Genomic DNA, 6,174 nt, shown 5'->3' on the forward strand with positions numbered 1-6,174 from the left:
TCCACTGGCCCATAACCGTATCGCCAGGGGGACCATAGTCCAATTCAAAAACTGACCAAGTGCATCAAACAAATTAACGGCTGGATGTGCCAGAAATTTTTAAAATTAAACCAAGGAAAAACTGAAGCAAAAGAGGAACAATTAAAAGTCTGCGCTTAGCTTTAAATATCAATGTTAAAAACAATAGAAAAAGCCAGAAATCTTGGTGTAGTCATGGACTCTTTAACAGTGACTTTTAACAGCCACATAAAGACAATTACAAAGTCAGCCTATTAACACCTTAAGAAAATATCAAGTGTTAAAGGACTTATGTTTCAACAGGACTTGAAAAAACTTGTTCATGCTTTCATCTTCAGTAGACTTTACTACTGTACCGGTGTCTTTACAGGTCTCCCTAAAAAAATCATTTAGACAGCTGCAGCTGATTCAGATCGCTGCTGCTCGGGTTCTCACAAAGACCAAGAGACTGGATCACATCACTCCAGTTCTGAAGTCTTTACAATGGCTTTCCTGTGCCTCAAACAATTGATTTCAAAGTACTTTTGCTAGTTTATAAATCACTAAACGGTTTAGGGCCAAAATACTTTTCTGATCTGCTACTACACTATGATCCCCCCCGACCTCCCAGGTCATCTGGGACAGGTCTGCTTTCTTTCTTTCTTGTTTAATTTCTTATACTGCACTGTAACTTTTTATTGTTGTTTTATCTGTTTTTATTTTTTAACTGTTTTTGTGTAAAGCACTTTGAATTGCCCTGTTGCTGTAATGTGCTATACAAATAAAACTGCCTTGACTTGCCTTGCCTAGTCTGTGATTTAGTTGAAGACAACAGCCTGATGCTGATACTTTTAGCAGCATCCCAGTCAAGCTAACATTAGCTACATCCCCACCAGTAACTGTCACCTGCATCATTGAACAATTTACCATACTGGTTTTTGTAGGGTCAGGGGACCTCCAGGGGTTCTTGAGGGAGTTACAGGGGGCCCTAAGCAAAAAGTGCCTATTTTCTCTATAATTTCATCCATTAGTAACACAGTGACAAAATGCATGACTATTTTGGTTTGGAAAATAAATAACAGTTATGTTTCAAAACTAAAACATACCCTGCTGTGGTAATTATCTTATTGCTAAATTTGCATAAACATTAGTGCTGTCAGTTAAACGCGTTAACGGCATACATTTTTTTATTGCGAGATTAATGTTCTTTTTGGCCTAGCAAACTTTGTAGTTTTATTTACATGCTGTTGCAACAACTAGTAACGTTAGAAAAACTACAATAACACACCGGACCTAGTTAGACCGGAAACTAAACAACAGGCACTCCGCACACACACCGTTTGGGCTTGTGAGCCGGCCAAAGAGTAGTAATGTTACGTTTTGAGTGGATGGTGAGCGCGAAAAGAAATGGATGCCAATAAGATTCTGGATGGAAAGTTTACTTTTTAAAAGTTGCTAAAAGTTCAACTGACCAGACCAAAGTGATCTGTGTGTTTGTCGTTGTGAACTGAGCTATCATTGCAGCAAATGTAAATGTGCTGTATTTATATAGCGCTTCTCTAGTCTTAACGACTACTCAAAGCGCTTTTTACATCATACAGGAAACATTCACCATTCACACACATTCATACACTGTGGCCGAGGCTGCCGTACAAGGTGAACACAAGGCCATATGCCAATGTTGTTTTCAATTAAAAAATATTGCACAAAGCAAGCCAATTTACTTTTCAATGTTGATAAGAACATTAAAATGAGAAAAAATAAGGGGACAAAAAGAAATCAAGGGACATTTAGAATAGATAAAAATTCTGCAATTAATTGCGATTAAATATTTGAATCGTTTGACAGCACTAATAAACATATGATGCATTTTTACAGATTAAATCACTAAGCAATATTTAAAGCAGTTAAAATCAGCTCCATCTGAAATAATCACAACATTGAAATTACTTTGTCACATCAATACATCAATAATATCGATAATATTAAACTATTCTGTCTATTATGTACTTTTATGTACTTTTATTTTTGACACCTTAAAGGTCCAATATGTCATATACATTGGACCAAAAAATAAATAAGAAAAATAATTCAATTCAGTTCATCAATCTTCCTTCACTATTCCTCTGTGTGTGTCAGTGGGAGGTCCCTGCTAATTGCTCTTGTTTGCAATATGCAAATCTTTCATATTTTTATTCTTGTAGGTATTTCCCCAAACTTCCACACAATAGAACAAATATGGTGAAATGTATGTGCAGTACAGAGTATTTTTAATGCCAATGCTCCTGGCCATCTTGCATAGATGTTTCAGCTGGTAAACAAGTATGAGAGCCAGAAACTTGTTTTTACAGACTCTTTCCCAGCTTCTTCAAAACGCCCCACCACCTCATTGGCCTTGGCATGAGTGTAGTTTGGCAGAAACGCTGATCACGCCCCAAAAACTAAAAATGTCAGTATGAATTACTTGATCTTGCACTGCCATTTCTATTCTGTCGTTGCTGTTCTATTATTGTATTTCATCTTCTGTTTTATTTGACTCTTTAAATAATGTATTTAATTTAATGTAATGTATTTAATTTGTTAAATGTCCCATGGCATGAAAATGTCACTTTATGTCTTTTTTATCATTAGCATGAGTTCCCCCAGCCTGCCTATGGTCCCCCAGTCGCTAGAAATGGTGATAGGTGTAAACCGAGCCCTGGGTATCCTGCTCTGCCTTTAAGAAAATTAAAGCTCTGATGGGCCGATCTGGAATCTTGCCCCTTATTACCTCATTAAGAGCAAGGTTACCTCCCCTTTCTCTGCTTTGCCCGCCCAGAAAATTTGAACCACACATGACAGAGAGACCTTATGGCTTTCAAACGAGCAAAGTGGCAGTTGGTCGAGGCCACACCCCCAGCCTCCATCTTCAACCCCCTCTCTCCTCCTCAAAAGTTACAGACTCAGAAATGGCACAAACTAAGGAAAGGTCATTGTGGGATTGGCTCTAGTGGCTGAAATTCGGCACCAAGGCTGAATTTTGGGAAAGACACTTCAGATACAGTATTATGGGACCACTGAGGTCTATATAAAAGAAACTTCAGAAACAGTATTAGGGGACCACTAAGGTCTATATAAAAGAAACTTCAGAAACAGTATTAGGGGACCACTAAGGTCTATATAAAAGAGACTTCAGATACAGTATCAGGGGACCACTAAGGTCTATATTAAAGAGACTTCAGATACAGTATAGGGGACCACTAAGGTCTATATAAAAGAGACTTCAGATACAGTATTAGGGACCACTAAGGTCTATATAAAAGAGACTTCAGATACAGTATTAGGGACCACTAAGGTCTATATAAAAGAGACTTCAGATACAGTATTAGGGACCACTAAGGTCTATATTAAAGAGACTTCAGATACAGTATAGGGGACCACTAAGGTCTATATAAAAGAGACTTCAGATACAGTATAGGGGACCACTAAGGTCTATATAAAAGAGACTTCAGATACAGTATAGGGGACCACTAAGGTCTTTATAAAAGCATCCAAGGAGCACCATGTCAAGGGACCTTTAATGACTTATATGTGTCATGTAAAGCACCATGAATTGTAGTTAAAAGGTGCTATACAAATAAACGTACCTTCTGCATCTGTTATCTCATCATATTTACAACCGGCTGTTCACCAATCATCACCCTCCGTCAATGCAAAGTGGGTGGTTAAATACTAGCAGCAGTTCACTGATCCTGTTTCCATGAGAAAGGTTTGTTCAACTGCTGAAGCAGAAGGACCTGACTGATCACCCTCGTACAAAACGCTTCAAGCAGGAGGACAACTACAGGTACTGTTTGGTCAATTTCTTTGTTCCTGAATCAAAAATGCCCTTTTTAACCCTTGTATGGTTTGGGTCTGTGGGACCCGTTTTCAATGTTTGCTAAAAGAAAGATCATGCTATTTATTATTTCTTCTAACTCCAACTCATTTTCTGTGAATAACATAAAAAATAACTTGTTTTGAATGACTGCACACGGTACACCCCCCTACACATAACTGTAACATATGAGGGGTTAGTGTCTACTGGACCAGAGTGTATGTAACTGTAGGTTCTATGAAACTATGTTGTCTTTGTACACATGCTATTCTCACACAAAGTTACACAGTTGTTTCATTTCAAGCACTTTTACCTGTTCTGATTAAGTTCTTAGAAATAAGCCCCAATGATCAAACAATTATATTTCACCTTTTTCATAATTGAATTTCCCTGTTTTCTCACAAAAAACGAAAATGATCATCTGATCATAAATGGGATCTCACAGGGTTAAATGGCAAATACAAACCACAAATGATGTGGTAATTGAGCTAAGTAAACCTGTATTCAGTATTTCATAATTTGTTATGGCTGTATTAATTTAAAAGTCAGATCTGGGAACATTGGCTTTGTAACAAAAATATGAAAACCACATAAGGGTTAAGGCAGCATGAAACCATTCTATAGTTATTAACATTGTTACATAAATGCTATTGTGTAAAAATGTTATAAACTCTAAACTCTAAATGACAAATTGCTTTTGGAACTTTATGGAATATTGGAAATGGATGAATATTATCTTGGAAGTTCATGTTGAAACAGTGCAGGAAGACAAGCGAAGAGCATAGACAGACCATGTTGACCATGTTGTTTGCGTTCCTGTGGATCACCGCCTAAAGGAGAGACTCATCATAGCAGTGGAACACAGCCTAAAGGAGGGACTGGTCGTTATAGCAGTCTCTCCTTTAGGCTACTTCTCCACTCCTCAAAAGCAAATTGAACGAGTGCCCAAGCAAGAAGCGCTTCTCCAGCTGTAAAAGGAAGAAGTGGGAGAAAGAAAAATGAACTCATGTTCTTGGAATTCTGCAGGATTACTCCAGCTTGTGATTCTTTGGAGAGATCTTCAAAAACGGGTCTGCGGCCCCTCAGCCTCAGTAACTCTTGAGTTACAGCAGGTGTCCAAATTATTGTTTAAACATTTTGGGAAAGTTTGTCTGAAAATATACAATAACATAAATTTATATATTATAACATATCATTATGATGATGAAGCAACCTATTCATGAAAACAAAACACAAAAAGAACAAGTTTATAGGCTTACTATAAGTGATAGTAAGTTCAGCTTAGCGATTCACTGTGACTTCCATACGTTTACCATCAATACATGTTGTATAAACAGTGTTGGGCAAGTTACTCTTGTAAAGTAATTACTTAAAGTTACAAGTTACTTCTTCCAAAAAGTAACTGAATTAGATACTCAATTATAAATTATAAAAGTAACTAGTACGTAACTTATAAGTACATTTTTAAATGCTCATATGTGAACCCACCCCTTCTCCTCTTTAACATAAACTACATGTGCATGTTCATTTATTTTTGATAAATCTGAATATTATAATGAAATGGACACTTAATACAATAATATATTATTCACAGAAACTGTACATAAATCTAAACTATTTTAATGTTGCTGTGGGACAAAGTGAGACTAGCCGCCAATCAGATGTCATGTATGTAGATATTATGTTTAGTGGAACGATACAAATAACAACATGGATGTTGTGGAGCTTTTGATATTTATTGCTCCTCAACAGGCCACAACTGGGCAAAATAAATAATGCTTGTTAAGCCCTATAGCAAATTAAATAATGCTTTTTAAGCCCTATAGCAAATTAAATAATGCTTGTTAAGCCCTATAGCAAATTAAATAATGCTTGTTAAGCCCTATAGCAAAATTAAATAATGCTTGTTAAGCCCTATAGCAAAATTAAATAATGCTTGTTAAGCCCTATAGCAAATTAAATAATGCTTGTTAAGCCCTATAGCAAATTAAATAATGCTTGTTAAGCCCTATAGCAAAATTAAATAATGCTTGTTAAGCCCTATAGCAAAATTAAATAATGCTTGTTAAGCCCTATAGCAAATTAAATAATGCTTGTTAAGCCCTATAGCAAATTAAATAATGCTTGTTAAGCCCTATAGCAAAATTAAATAATGCTTGTTAAGCCCTATAGCAAAATTAAATAATGCTTGTTAAGCCCTATAGCAAAGATAATAACAAATATATACACTCTTTTTAGTGCAAATAACATAAGTGGCCTGATGTTTAATCTTTTGTGCTAATATGTGTGATGTGTGTGTGTGTGTGTGTGGGGGGGGGGGG

The 6,174-nt window shown here is 36.3% G+C and overlaps 1 protein-coding gene and 1 long non-coding RNA gene across 2 annotated transcripts in view; one reads left to right on the forward strand and one right to left on the reverse strand.

Moving 5' to 3' along the window:
- Positions 1-3,639: 3,639 nt before the first annotated feature.
- aoc1 (amine oxidase copper containing 1) overlaps positions 3,640-6,174 on the forward strand; it is a 9,729-nt gene continuing 7,194 nt past the window's right edge. Inside the window, exon 1 of the mRNA XM_034861907.1 lies at positions 3,640-3,823. The gene's annotated coding sequence lies outside the window, so the exon portion shown is untranslated. The remainder of the gene's footprint in view (positions 3,824-6,174) is intronic.
- Positions 4,212-6,174, reverse strand: part of LOC117937743 — a 23,318-nt gene continuing 21,355 nt past the window's right edge. The window contains exon 5 of the long non-coding RNA XR_004655227.1: positions 4,212-4,222. This is a non-coding gene — a long non-coding RNA (uncharacterized LOC117937743). The remainder of the gene's footprint in view (positions 4,223-6,174) is intronic.

The sequence above is a fragment of the Etheostoma cragini genome, chromosome 22 (assembly GCF_013103735.1).
Source record: "Etheostoma cragini isolate CJK2018 chromosome 22, CSU_Ecrag_1.0, whole genome shotgun sequence".
NCBI classification, from domain to species: Eukaryota; Metazoa; Chordata; class Actinopteri; order Perciformes; family Percidae; genus Etheostoma; species Etheostoma cragini.